A 15,521-nucleotide genomic window follows, 5' to 3' on the forward strand; every position below is an offset into this window, starting at 1 on the left:
ATAACATATTTTCACAAACAAGGCAATGACACTATTATACTTATGAATTCACCAGCTTTAAACTTGATACTCGCTTTCAAAATAACTTGTATTCTCAGGTCATCAGTAGACAGGTACGGAGGCCAGGTTTTGAGAAGACGGAGCAGAAAAGTCTTGTCTTTTATTTTGATTGTATATTTTTGGTGTCTTATTACATAAAAGAACACACATGTATTAAACTTTACTTATAATGCAATGGATGATGTTGTTGCTTGTTTATTATATTACACTATTGGGATACTGTACATGACGTCCTCCACCCCTGAACGTTTCCGCCGTTCGTGGTTTTGGGGTGTGATAGATTGGTATCAGAGCATTGTTTATAGTGAATATAGTATATCAACCCATAAAAGATATACTAACTATAAATACATGGGATTAAAACACTCTGTCTCAGAGTTATACTTTTAAATAATAAAATATTTAAGTAAATATACGTGCCTGCATTCATACTAAAATCAGTGTCACAACGACAAGAACAAAAGTATTACGATTGTTGAATATCACAAGTAAGCCTGGGGATATATGGTCAGTCTTGGGAATCGCATAGCCTGATGAACTTTGCTGGTCCGAGGAGTGATTAGAATATGCCCAAGAATGGTTGTGATATGGCAACAAGTCTAAAAACTTACCAACACAACCATAAAGAAATACCATAGGGGTATTTGGTCTTACTTTAATTATCTTAGTCAGTTCGTCTATTTTAGCTATTCCTTCTGTTGTCGGGCTATGTGGATTTAGTCCATGAGACACATTCATTAATCATTTATTCTTATCCATGTCGTCATCTTTTAAAACGTATAGTTAAAGATGCCACCACGTAGAAGTACAAGACGCAATCCAAACAACGAAGCACCGATACCACCACCTCCACCACCACCTGTACCTCTTCAACCACCTAACCCTTTCGATGCCAACATGTTCCAGGCAGCTTTCACAGCAGCAGTTGCAGCTGCTGTGTCAGCAATCAACGCTCCTGCCCCTAGTGGATCAGGAACAGGTGCACCACCCTCGAACCACGACGAAAGCCATGGACACCCTCGGGAGTGCACCTACAAGGACTTCACTAACGCCAAACCCCGCAGCTTCAATGGAACTGAGGGTGTTATGGTGTTGAGACAATGGATTGAGAAGATGGAATCTGTCTTCAAGATCTGCGGATGCCAAGAAGGCAACAAGGTCAAGTTCGCAGCTTGTACCTTCTCTGACCGAGCACTAACATGGTGGAACAGCCATGTTAACTATCTAACTTTGGTGGTGGCGTATTCCATCGGCTGGGAAAAGTTGAAAGACATGCTGATGAAGGAATACTGTCCTCGAGGTGAAATACAAAAACTCGAGCAAGAATTCTGGGGTCTACAAATGGTTGGATCCGACATCACTACCTACACAAATAGGTTCTGTGATTTGGCAAACTTATGCCCTGATATGGTTGCTCTCCAGAGCAAAAAGATCGAGAGATATATCTGGGGACTGTCGCCCCAGATCCAGTCAAGTGTGATCGCTTCCAGGCCTATTACCTTTGATAGTGCCAAGGAACTGGCACAATCTCTTATCGATCACCGGAAACCTCAGAACACAACAATCCCTACACCTGTACCAAAAAAATCCAACCCCGACTACGACAAGAAGGGGTGGAATAAGAGGAAAAGAGGGGCTCCGCAAGGATCCTCCAATACGCAACAACTTGTGGCGATCAATGCAGCCACAGTGACTCTTGTTGCCCCTGCAAACCTCTTACCAACAAAAACATATGCTGGGACTCTCCCGAAGTGCACCAAGTGCAATTCCACCACCACGGGCCTTGCAGGGAGATGCAATGCACCAACTGCAACAGGAAGGGGGCACACCGTCCATTTCTGCAAAACTCCAACAGCTCAAGCTACCCAGGTTCCTAACGTCGGTATGGGCCAAGCTTGCTACAGTTGTGGCGAAGTGGGCCACTACAAGAGAAACTGCCCTAAAGCGGGGACGACTGGAGGAGTGGGAAGAGTTATGGCCCTGGGCCACGAGGAAGCAGTAGCTGATCCTACGATAGTTACTGGTACGTTCCTCCTCGATAACTCATATGCATGCATACTTTTCGATAGTGGAGCCGAGAAAAGTTTTGTAAGTCACAAATTTGCACACCTGCTTAAACAAAAACCATGTGCACTAGATAGTTCATTCACAGTAGAAATGGCTAACAGGAAAACAGAGAGTACAAACTGCATATTCGTAGGTTGTACTTTAACTTTAGATGGCCATACTTTCAAGATAGATCTCATGCCAGTCACAATTAAATATTTTGACGTTATCATCGGTATGGATTGGTTGAGTCTTTTTCATGCCGACATTATGTGCTTCGAAAAAGTAGTTCGTCTTAACCTTCCTAACAACGAAACTTTAATTATCTATGGCGACAAACCCAGTACGAGCCTTCGCATCATTTCGTGCATTCAAGCCCAGAAGTGCTTGCGGAAGGAGTACCATGCATTTCTCGCGCACGTCATCGATACCAGTCAAGAACTGAAAGACATCCAGAAAATCCCAGAAGTACGCGACTTTCCTGACATATTCCTAGAAGAACTTTCCGGTTTACCACCACAACGCCAAGTCGAGTTCAGAATCGACTTAGTGCCAGGGGCTACCCCCGTAGCCAAATCCCCGTATCGTCTGGCACCGGCTGAAATGCAAGAACTTTCCAGTCAACTTAACGAACTTCTCAAGAAGAGATTCATTCGACTAAGCTTCTCACCATGGGGAGCACCGGTCTTGTTCGTCAAGAAGAAAGATGGATCGTTTCGCATGTGCATCGACTATAGGGAACTCAACAAACTTACCATTAAAAATCGATATCCTTTGCCCCGCATTGACGATTTGTTTGATGAACTTCAAGGAGCCAACTACTTCTCGAAGATAGATCTGCGATCCGGATATCACCAACTACGAGTGTTAGAGGAGGATGTTCCCAAGACAGTCTTCCGAACTCGTTATGGGCACTACGAGTTTGTAGTGATGCCATTCGGATTAACTAACGCGCCCGCAGTATTCATGGATCTGATGAATAGGGTGTGTCGTCCTTACTTGGATCAATTCGTCATCGTCTTCATTGATGACATACTCATCTACTCTCGAAGTAAGGAGGAACATAGTCTACATCTCCGTAAAATCTTAGAGACATTGAGATCGGAGAAGCTCTATGCAAAGTTCTCAAAGTGTGAATTTTGGATTCGGCGAGTCGAATTTTTGGGCCATGTGGTTAGTGAAGAAGGTATACACGTGGACCCCTCCAAGATCAAAGCCATTGAGAACTGGACAGCACCAAAGACACCTATCGAAATTCGTCAATTTCTAGGTCTCGCTGGCTACTATCGTAGGTTCATTCAGAACTTCTCCAGCATAGCAAAACCTCTTACAACCCTGACCCAGAAAGGCGTGGCCTTTGACTGGGAAGAGAAACAAGAAAGAGTGTTCCAAACGCTCAAACGAGCCTTGTGCACCGCCCCGATACTATCCCTTCCCGAAGGAATAGAAGACTTCATTGTTTATTGCGATGCATCCAATCAAGGACTCGGATGTGTTCTGATGCAGCGAGGTAAAGTCATCGCCTATGCCTCGAGACAGCTAAAGACACATGAGGTTAACTACACAACCGATGATCTTGAACTAGGAGCAGTTGTGTTCGCTCTGAAGATCTGGCGACATTACCTGTACGGTACAAAAAGCACGATCTTTACAGACCATAAGAGTCTGCAACACATTTTCGACCAGAAGGAGCTCAACATGAGACAACGACGGTGGGTCGAGCTACTTAGCGATTACGAATGCGAAATTCGTTATCATCCGGGTAAAGCCAATGTAGTAGCCAACGCCCTAATTCGGAAAGAATATTCAGGTCGTAGGGTCAAATCTTTGACTCTAACTATCCATTCACACTTGTCCACGCAAATAAAGGAGGCTCAGCTCGACGCTTTGAAACCTGAAAACATGGCGAGTGAATCCATTAGAGGGATGGATAAGAACTTGGAAGTCAAGGGTGGTGGGGCCTTATACCTCATGGATCGGATCTGGACACTGAAACACGGTGGCTTCAGAGATTTGGTCATGACCGAAGCTCACAACACTCGTTATTCCGTCCACCCGGTTTCAGATAAGATGTATCTGGATCTTAAAAAGCTATACTGGTGGCCTAACATGAAAGCAGATATTGCTACCTTCGTCAGTAAATGCCTTACTTGCGCAAAGGTCAAGGTCGAATACCAGAAACCCTCCGGTCTTCTACAACAACCGGAGATACCAGAATGGAAGTGGGAGCGGATCACTATGGACTTCATAACCAAGTTGCCCAAGACGACGGGTGGACTTGATTCCATATGGGTCATCGTCGATAGACTGACCAAGTCTGCACACTTCCTACCGACCAAGGAAACAGACAAGATGGAGAAACTTACCATAACTTACATTAGGGAGATTGTAAGACTGCACAGTGTTCCCTTATCTATCATCTCAGACCGAGATAGTAGATTCACTTTGAGGTTCTGGCAGTCATTACAAAGTTCCCTAGGAACTAGGCTGGACATGAGTACAGCCTACCATCCACAGACCGACGGGCAAAGTGAGAGAACTATCCAAACCTTAGAAGATATGTTGCGTGCATGTGTGATTGACTTTGGAAAAGCTTGGGATACTCATTTACCTCTTGTCAAGTTTTCCTACAACAACAGTTATCACACGAGCATGAAGGCAGCTCCATTCAAGGCCCTCTATGGCCGAAAGTGCAGATCCCCTCTGTGCTGGGCTGAAGTGGGTGATACCTAGTTAGCTAAGGGACGAGTTCCCGAAAGCACTCTCACGGGTCCGGAGATCATTCGGGAAACGACAGAGAAGATCGTTCAAATTCGTGAACGATTAAAAGTCTCTAGAGACCGACAGAAAAGCTACGCCGACAAGCGTAGGAAACCATTGGAGTTCCAGGTGGGCGACCAAGTCCTACTGAAGGTCTCAACCTGGAAGGGCTTGATATGCTTTGGAAAGCGTGGGAAGCTCAATCCAAGATACATAGGGCCTTTCGAGATTCTCGCAAGAATCGGTCCTATAGCTTACAAACTCAATCTACCACAAGAACTCAGTAACGTACATCCTACCTTCCACGTGTCAAACTTGAAAAAGTGTCTGTCCGACGAGACTCTTGTTATTCTACACGACGAGATCGAGATCAACGAGAGCCTCAACTTCGTGGAGGAACCAATAGAAATCATGGACCGAGAGGTCAAGCAAACCAAGCAAAGTCGCATCCCCATCGTGAAGGTCCGCTGGAATGCAAAGCGAGGACCTAAATACACCTGGGAGTGCGAAGATCAGATGAAACACAAGTACCCACATCTGTTTCCCTAATCCACAAGTGTTTTCTTACTTTAAATTTCGGGACGAAATTCCCTCTAACGGGGGGATGATGTGACAACCCGATATTTCAAATCTTTGTAATGACCTAAAAAGTCAAGTATTGTAACCACTTTTGAATTAATAAAATTAACTTTGATAATAAAATGTCCAAAAAGTTCTATTTAAATTCCCTCTATGTTTAAATGTCATTAAACCGGGATCGTACGTAAAAAGAACGCCCAAATCCGACTTCGTATATTGAAGTTAAGATTTTTCCAAGTTCGGCTTAGCAACAGACAACTAAAAACTCGAATCGGAGATCGAGCGACTTTTGACCGAAATGACCTAAATGAGAATCGAAGGTCTCGACAATGGTATTTCAGCGGTGAAAAGTCTGGCAAAAACCGACTTCAGATAAAGAAGTTATGAATTTTTAAAGAAATTCCTTAATCACGTCATTTTATAATTAAATAATAAAAATAATTTCGGAATTTTCCAACGGAGTCTAAACGAAAGTTGTAGAGCGTAGTCTCACCTACGCGTGGATATAAAGACCATTGAAAACGGAGTTCGTATGAAGGAGATATGATTTTTTGAAGTTTACTAAATAATTTATATATATATTTATATCAAAAATCCGGTAATATCCGAAGAAGGAGTCAGCATCCTCATCCGAGTTACGCGCTGCGTAACCCTGTACGCCCCGCGTACCCGAGGGCCTTGGTCTCGGTCCATCCACATTGCCCCTATGCGAAGCTACCGACCCGTCCCGTCCGACCCGCCCCACCCGATCCGTCCCATCCGAAGCCGAGACAGTCGAGGACTCGGTCATGCATGACGTACGAGTACGCGCTGCGTACGAGCGTACGCCCCACGTACCGAGGCTTCTCAGACCCCCTATAAATAGAATGCGAGGGTTTTCGGAAAAATTGCTCATTTCTCTCCTTTCTCTCACGATCTTGCCTCGATTTCCGTGTCCGTTCAAACCCGAAGCCCTGGTCTTTTTGCTCAAGTCCCGAAGGTCGATTTTACTTCCGAGATTCCCGAGAATCCTGAGAAAAATCCGTTTCCCAAGACGAAACTCTGCCCGGTTTTCCATCTCGCTATCTTCAAACTTTCAAGTGAGTTCATACCCCTAATCAATATTTTAAATAGTTTTAAACGCTTTACATCTTAAAAACACATTGTTACCAAATGTTTTACCTTTGAAATGTTTATTAAAATGACATCAAGTCATTGTTAATTATTGTTCAAAACCCATAAGATGTTTTACAAAACCATTTTACATTTTTGAACTAAACTATGCATATACACGTATACTATTATATATGGATTGATTATATAGTTTACATCTTTCATTTAGTTTCCCGCACCCTTGAGTAGTAAGTGTGTATAAACCTACATGATCAATCAGTTATATTACAGTAAATTATCATGGGGATAATTTGGAGACATCAAACATTACTTCTATTACAAGGAATCACACAAGAGTCAGTTCATTCATGAGGCTATACTAGTACATTACCTGATACATGAATATGTTTACATATACTTACTTGATACATGGACACACATACATGAATACCATACACGAACACTTTTACATAGGTGCATTATCCAGTATTCACTTACCTGGATACTTGTACTTAGGACTACGAAGATGATTCATTAGTACATACTGTGTAAATTGTCTTTCCTATCCCGGTTCAATGGGATAGCTAGACGGGACTTACCATTCCGAACCCCGCTGATTAGCACCAGTGGTCAATGACCATCTTCGGAGGTCTAAGGTTACTACTTATATTAGGAAGATCGATTTGGGACTTACCCTTCCACCCACCTGCTGCTGCTACAGAGGACAATTGGACAATCTTCGGATGTTCATTAGGTTATACATTTCGCTTAATGCGATGTTGTGTTGGTCCTAGTACCCAGTGACAACACTTACAGTAGTACCTTTTCCTGTTTACTTTATTTTGTGATACATTCACATAAACGATGAGTTAGACTAAGCACTTTTAGTACTAGTCAATACAAAGGAAAAACTATCATTTACGTACAGAACATTCGGGTCTTGGTAGAAGACTACATTTCATACTTATAGAAAATAAGGGTTTTTCTAGGGATTTCATACTTACCTCAACATTTTCATTTAAAGGTTTACATGGCCTTCATAACAGATTTTCACAAACAAGGCAATGACACTATTATACTTATGAATTCACCAGCTTTAAAGCTGATACTCGCTTTCAAAATAACTTGTATTCTCAGGTCATCAGTAGACAGGTACGGAGGCCAGGTTTTGAGAAGACGGAGCAGAAAAGTCTTGTCTTTTATTTTGATTGTATATTTTTGGTGTCTTATTACATAAAAGAACACACATGTATTAAACTTTACTTATAATGCAATGGATGATGTTGTTGCTTGTTTATTATATTACACTGTTATGATACTGTACATGACGTCCTCCACCCCTGAACGTTTCCGCCGTTCGTGGTTTTGGGGTGTGACAATTTATGGTACGTCTCTCGATCTCGGATAACTAAACTAAAAACAATAAAAGATTAATTCAAAATGTAAATTCTTCCCAGTAAGGCGAAAGTTGCAGCACTGTTATAAGATTTAAAAGAATTCATTAGGTAAAACTATAATGGCTAAACATATACGTAACACCATGTATAGTTAAGATGGACAGACCTAGAGTGAGCGAATGCCGCCTCATTTCCTGTTCCTCGTTTGGTTGTGGATTTAGGGCGGGGTCGCTTAGTCAACAGTCCTCCCCACCTTAAATATACATCACTAGTATATGTGAGGCGATTATAGAAATGCCTCATGAGAATCCGTTCATGAAAAGGTACTCTATTCGGAAACACTTAGAACTCTCTATAATTCCGCGTCGACTCTATCGGTCCAGGTATCCGCGGTAGTGATACACAGGACAAAACCTGAGACGCATAGAACTTGTATGCCTGTTCGGCACATGACTCTATGGATCTTCATTATACATCACGTCGGAGTGTGCCAACTTCGACGACTCTATTGATCATGGTTCGACTTCGTGCAACCTTGTGTACATTCTTAGTGCGGTGTAAAAAGGACTTTCTCCGTAGCCATGCCGACAAATAAAGGTTCTTCCGAGCCTAAACAAAATAAAAACAATAAAGACTAATGTGACCCGTCAGTCGTCCCTCTTATCTCAAACCTTCCGAAGTACCCAGGAGAGGGTACCGTACGCTGTTGACCGACCCCTCGTAGTCAGATGGACACCGAAGTGAACGACACTACAGATACTCCAGAAGACGACAACCACCCGAAGCATACCTAGTAGATTCCCTAGAAAGACCCTTCATCCTATCCCATGGAACGTGAGCTAGAGTCATGAGAACCCTATGGGTTGAGCTACTATAATGACCACAAATCCGAAATTTGTTGTCATCCCGGTTAAGCCAACATAGTAACTAACATCCTCGGTTGGTAAAGAAATCTGAGTCGTAAGAGTCAAGACCGTTGACTACGACCATCCATTCACACTTAAATCCCCGATTTGAGTATCGCAGCGGATGTCCCAGAAATCCGAAAACTGCGATGAATTAAACTCTGAGAAGAGCGGATGAAAAGATTAAAGTTTCGAGTGATGAGACCCTATACTCACTAGATTTAACTTAGACCGAGAAAACTCAGAACCTTCGAAAGAGTAGTTGCAGTAGATGCTCTCACTACTCAGGCACTTCGTCCTCCCTGTTACCGACGAGTAGTGCCGATAACCCTCCACCTTTTCGCATGGAGGAAATCTTCGTCGCCCTGTAGACGATAAACTTCATTCTCTGAAGTAAACACTAGGATACCGAGAACCACAGGATAACCTCCGCAGCTAGGAATACTTGATCAAAGTGTGAACGTAGTTGCATTCAGCCTCATGACCCAGATCCCGAAGAGATTATAGACTTGACATCAACCTTGGTGTTAGTCGAGGGGTTATGCAGGAGCACGCGCTTTCCGCACCAGAATAAACCAACGCCTTGGGAATCAGGGCGTGTCATATGAGATTCATCGGACTATCAGGTGTTCCACGAATGCTATTTCACGCAGAAATAGTAGAACCACCTTCCGAGGTAGTACAACACTCGTCTGGTGAAACCCTATCTCCCTGACCCCGAGGGTTTCCGTTAGAAATACCTCAAGCATCAGAAGTGCAAATTCATTTTGCACGAGCTTGAGATAGACACTCTACAGCAAATAGAAAACCGTAGTCACACAACCCATCTGATGACCTAGAAAGACTCTAAAAGCCAATTGACAGGAAAACGCGAAACCAAGGACAATTTGAGCTCCTAAGAACCAACCTGAAGGACTACACTACCAGTATGAGAGAGAAAGTTAGGAACTTCGGAATGGCAATCATGCCAGTGGCGATCTTGCCGTAGAAGTACACTATGTTCTAATTACTGAAAAGCTCTACCCTTCCGAGAGCTTAGGACCATCTGAGAATCCTCATGGAGATTTGGTCCAACCCTCGTCAGACCACTACTACTTTCGGATATTCCACAAGCTTCATACCAGATCGATCCACTTCTTAGACTTGATATGTGTTTACCCGATGTCACTCTTCGTATCCCACTCATGTTGATAGCGACCATTGAGAACCCTAACCTCGTAGATATACCAGTCGGAACCCACTAACTACACGAGACGGAATTTGCATCCCGTAGGTGAAGGTTTGTTGAATTGACAAACACAGACCAGAGTTCACTTGGGAATGCGAGGACAAACAAAATAGGAAGTACCCTCCTGCCTCTATCATTCATACCTACTTCCTTGCCTAAACCTGAATTTCGGGACGAAATTCCCTCTAACGGGGGGATGATGTGACAACCCGAAATTTCTAGTTTACATTCTTCATTTTTATCAAAGTTAGCTTCGTTTTTCCATTTTATAATGAAGTCTCGAGTCCAAAAGAGCGCTTAAGGTTTAGTATAATTGAAATACGCGTCGGAGGATGGGTTAGTTTGGGTGTAGCATTGGAAAAACGAGCCAAACACACCAAACCAGGTGTGTGTGGCCGCACACTAGTGTGTGCGGCCAGCCAGCCGCACACAGGCTAACCACACACACCTCCAACCGCACACACCCTCCTATATATACTATCCTTGGTCATTTTGATCATTTCCTACACTCTTACCAAGCTAGGACTCGAAAATCCTCTCAAGTATCATCCGGAAAGGTAACATCTTTCACCAAGAACACCATGTTTTCCGGCAGCACACGCTTCTGGCAGCACACCTGGCCGCACACATGGCCGCACACACACATATAGTGTGTATTCATGCCATACACTCTCTTGTACAGCCTTTTAACCCTTCATACAATCATTTATGGTTGTAACACTTCGATATAAGTGTTTACTAGTCCCTAAAGTGGTCCAAATTCAATAGTTAGTTGTTCATAACACTAATTATATTCATATATGTATTAATATGTGCTAAATAGGATTCGCGTGTGTACTCAAGTCACCACTTGATACTTAGCAACAGATCCAACATTGTCATTAGAACCACTCACTACAGGTGAGTTCATACCCCTCAATGAACCTTTTAAATGTTTTTACATGTTTTATAGGGGGGGAATACAAGTTAAACATGCCAGTTATCATATCAATCACATGTGATTGATAACCTGCATGCACAAGGATTTACCACACTGTTAACTGTTTTACCGAGTAGGGTGACTATAAATGGTTTTTCTGAAATGTTTTCACTTGTTCAACATTCTTACTTATACTGTTTATTCCAGGTTTCATTTCAAACTGATTTATGAAAGGTTTCCAAAGAATTTCTAAAGGTTTTAAATCAAACTTATTTCACAAGGGAATACCAAGTTGTGATTTTCTTAATATATAAAGGTTTTTCCAAAGTTTACGTCTATGTTTTTATATTTCTAGTTGGTTAAGATACCACTGCGTTATTTCCGTTTAGTTAATATTTCCACTTCGTGATACACTTATACTCGAGTACGCCTCCACTTCGTGATACACTTACACCTGCTGGACGCTTATACTTGTTCACACTCTTACTTAGTGATGCGTTTCTACTTCACTTATACTTGATATCGTTTTTACTTTACTTATACTCGATACACTCCTACTTCACTTGATGTCGCTTCTACTTCGTGATACGCTTACACCTGGTACGTTTATACTTCACGATATGAATCCAATTGGTACACACTTAAGCGTAGTTAGATGTATGTCTGTGCTTGTATAGATGCATATAAATAATGGATGAAGGAAATAGGAAGGCTTGTCCGCCCTATTTCCCTTTCTTCGTTGAGATGTGGTCTGGTGGGATCGGATGTCCATCCGAAGGTCGTTTGATTCATTAGTTATATATTATGTACACAAGCAGAGACATATGGGTTTACTTTAGTCAGTTCAGTTATGAGTCTCTACCTCTAGTTCAACACTTTCATTAGAAACCCACTACCCACTATTTGGAAGTCTCAACCCACTATTTGGGATGCATCTTCAGGACACGGCCTTCTCCGTCGTCTAGTTGGTAACCAGAGTCTCCTGTAGGGAGAGCGGACATTGTGTGTATAGATCTATACGGGATTGACACCCCCGCACCCTGACTGCTAGCTACAGTCCACGGCCCACCAAGCCAAGGGGTGACAAATGTCATATTTATAGACGCTTGTAGAGCGTTTGGTACTCTAGTCTCGGTTAGTATGGTTACGAGTATCCCAGGTTGCCTTATAATTCATGGCCTTAAGGTAACGATATTTCACCAGCAATTTACACTGTATGCTGGTAACTCATTTTCAGAGTCACACTGTTTTGACCTTGCTAGATGTATCTTTCGTTTGATACTGTCTGAGGTCTGTATTCTCTGTTTTGACCTTGTTAGATGTATCTTTCATTTGATACTGTCTGAGGTCTGTATTCTCTGTTTTGACCTTGCAAGATGTATCTTTCATTTGATATTGTCTGTGGTCTGTATTCTCTGTATTAGACCATATTAGATGTACCTTTCATCTGGTACCGTCTAGGGTCTGTGTCTCTTTTTGTTAGACTGAGCCAGGCATGTCGTTCATTCGATACTTTCTCGGAATCTATGATTCCTTTGCCTTAGTCAGCAGTCCTCACTGCTGAGGCATATGTATTTCCCTGACTTCTCTTGCTTTCTTTAATAATCAAATTTTGTATTTTGATAATGATAGCGATTAAGGGAAAACTACTTTTTATCACCTAACTCTGTCCAGTCTTGGTAAAAGGCTGCTTTTATTAAAGAAAATATAGGATTTTCTGGAAAGTACTCTAATACACTGTAATCTCTTAAACTACTACTTTTATTAAAGTTAATTGAATAAAAACGTCACTAAATGCTTATGAACTCACCAACATTTGTAAAAGTGCTGATACTTGCTTTTCAAATAACTTGTATTCTCAGGTTAGCATTAGACAGGCACATCCCCGGAGCTGTTGATGAAGATAGCTTAGTACCACGCTGTATTTATTCTATTACTTGTATTACTTTGATGTATTGTAATGTAACCATGTAAAATTATTACTATTAATGCAATGTTTTGTTGTGCTTTGATTACTATATGCATGTGTTGTGATACTTGACATGACGTCATCCACCCTAGAACGTTTCCGCCGTTCTGGTTTTGGGGTGTGACACATTATACTAGAAATAGTGAGTAGCAAATCCCTAAACTATACCTATTATAGTTTACTAGTAATGTTGTTAGAATTTCTAAGCATGTTTGTACACCTTTGCTACCCAAAGGTGCTGAACTGATGTAAGAACTTTTATATCTATACATATATATACATAATATATAACTAAGATTCAAACGACACTTAGATAAATAACCGGATACCCTAAGTCCACAACCAAACAAGGAACAAGAAATAAAGCGAGTTATCAGTCCTAAGTCCTTTCAATCTTACTTATATAACTATATCTATATAGACATGATTTTGACAATATAAATAAGTTTAAAAGAGTTTAATTGTAACACCGTAAATTTCAAAACAATTTTTCTTTTGAAAACGTATAATTCTCAATACATATTTCACAAAATATCATCTATTAAAATCACAAAATATAGCTCCATGTTTAATAAAATGGTAATCCAAGTTCCTCCTAACTCTTTCTCTGGTGTGTACAATCAAGCCGGTGTCGTCCCACGATCCTGAGAAGAAAACCTGAAACACATATGACATAACACGGTAAACATGAAGCTTAGTGAGTTCCCCAAAATACCACATTCAACACATATTAGCCACTCGAGGCTATAACTCTATTTGACCCTCTGGTCAGTGTGTCTCAGTGGGACCCTCTAGTCTCATAACTCTGTGGAACCTCTGGTCCTAACTCTGTTGACCTTCAGGTCCTAACTCTGTAAACTCTGAAACATACAAAGCATAAATCACATAGAAATAATGCAATGTATCACATCATATAAATAGCATACAAAATACTCTGTCACATAACTCTAATTACCACTCTAGTAAAGTATAGTGAGAAGACTCACCTCGGATGAAGAACAGCTCCTATAATCACTGCTGTTATGCACCAGACTCTAAATCTATGCCAAACCCACAATAAATCTCAATTAGGAGCTAAGTCCAACCTCTCACTTATTGGGTCTAAAGATAGACCATCTAACAGCCCATTAATGCCCTAAGCCCATTAGGCATACTAAATCTTGATAATAAATGGGCCCTCACACGGCCCAATTCCCAACCAAAAAGGCAAGTCCAAACCAGAGGCCTAAAGCACATACATACACTTCTCTAGTCCAAGACTCTATTACATGAGGTCCAAACTCTCGGCCCAACCCTCAAGGCCCAACACCAAAAACTCCAAGAAAAAGTTACACGGGGCATACCCCCTTGGTACGCTCAGCGTACCCAAACACTCAAGAAACTGATCGGGGACCTCAACCAAGTACGCGGGGCGTACTGGAATTACGCGGCGCGTACCTTCAGACTTGTTTAATCCATTTTCTGGGCCTTAACCCGTTAAGACCTTAGCTCAACTCTTGGATCTGGACTTCCTAACATCTCTTACTCAATAAATTTAACAACTTTAAGCCTTTACATGGCTAATAAGGTCACAACACATAACAACTCTTACTTTCTTAACCCAAAATGCTCATAACTCATGCATGGGTAGATTCACACTATCAAGGCCTTATTTTTATGGTTCTCCACCACTAGAAACACTTAAAAGGACAGGTTATTAAGCTCTGTAGTGCATCAACTCATAAAGCCTCAAGCTTGGGACCAAAAACCCTAAAATGGACCCTAATATGCACAAAACAAAATGAGAGGGAAAGCTTGGAGCGTTATACCTTCAAATGGTGCTCTAGCCCCAAGAAAGCTCAGATCCACAGCCTGTTCTTCAACTTCACTCCCTTCCATGCTCCTTCTTAACTCCCAAAAGCCCATAAGAACACAAACAAGCTCATCATGGCCACCACAAGTTTCAAGAACGGATATTAGGGTTTGAGAGGGTTTAATAACTGAGTAAGGTGGCCAGAAATGAGACCATGTCTTTCTTTTTATAGAGACACTTCACTTAATTAGGGCTTCCTTCTATGCCTATTACACCCACAGTACCGCCCTGGTACGCCCAGCGTACTAGGTGGCTCTTGCTTAAGAAACATGCGCATCAGTACGCTAAGCACACGCATACGTACGCCCACCGTACTTCGCTGCCAAAATCCTCACTTAGAGACTTATCTTGCCAACTCTCCCAAACTTCCATAACATCTTCGAAATGACTCGAATTCCAAAAATCCTCATACCTACGGAAAGGTAATGAGATGCCCTATGTTTCTAGCAACTCGCCTCAACCCGAGACCTCCTAGCCCCCGACTCGTGGCCCATGAACCGTAATCATGGATAATCTGAAACCGGATGTTACAATTCTCCCCCACTTGAATTAGATTTCACCCTCGAAATCACTCCGTAACCCCACACAGATCAAACTCTACTAGCCGAGAAGCACCACCGAAGGTCCTCAAACCAAACGACAATCACTTCCAAAGATACTCGATCCCACCAAGAACTCCTGACCCGAAATGGGCAGACCCAACTGCCGCTACGG

Source organism: Lactuca serriola, chromosome 1 (genome assembly GCF_051521515.1).
Source record: "Lactuca serriola cultivar US96UC23 chromosome 1, Lser_US96UC23_V15, whole genome shotgun sequence".
Taxonomy (NCBI): domain Eukaryota; kingdom Viridiplantae; phylum Streptophyta; class Magnoliopsida; order Asterales; family Asteraceae; genus Lactuca; species Lactuca serriola.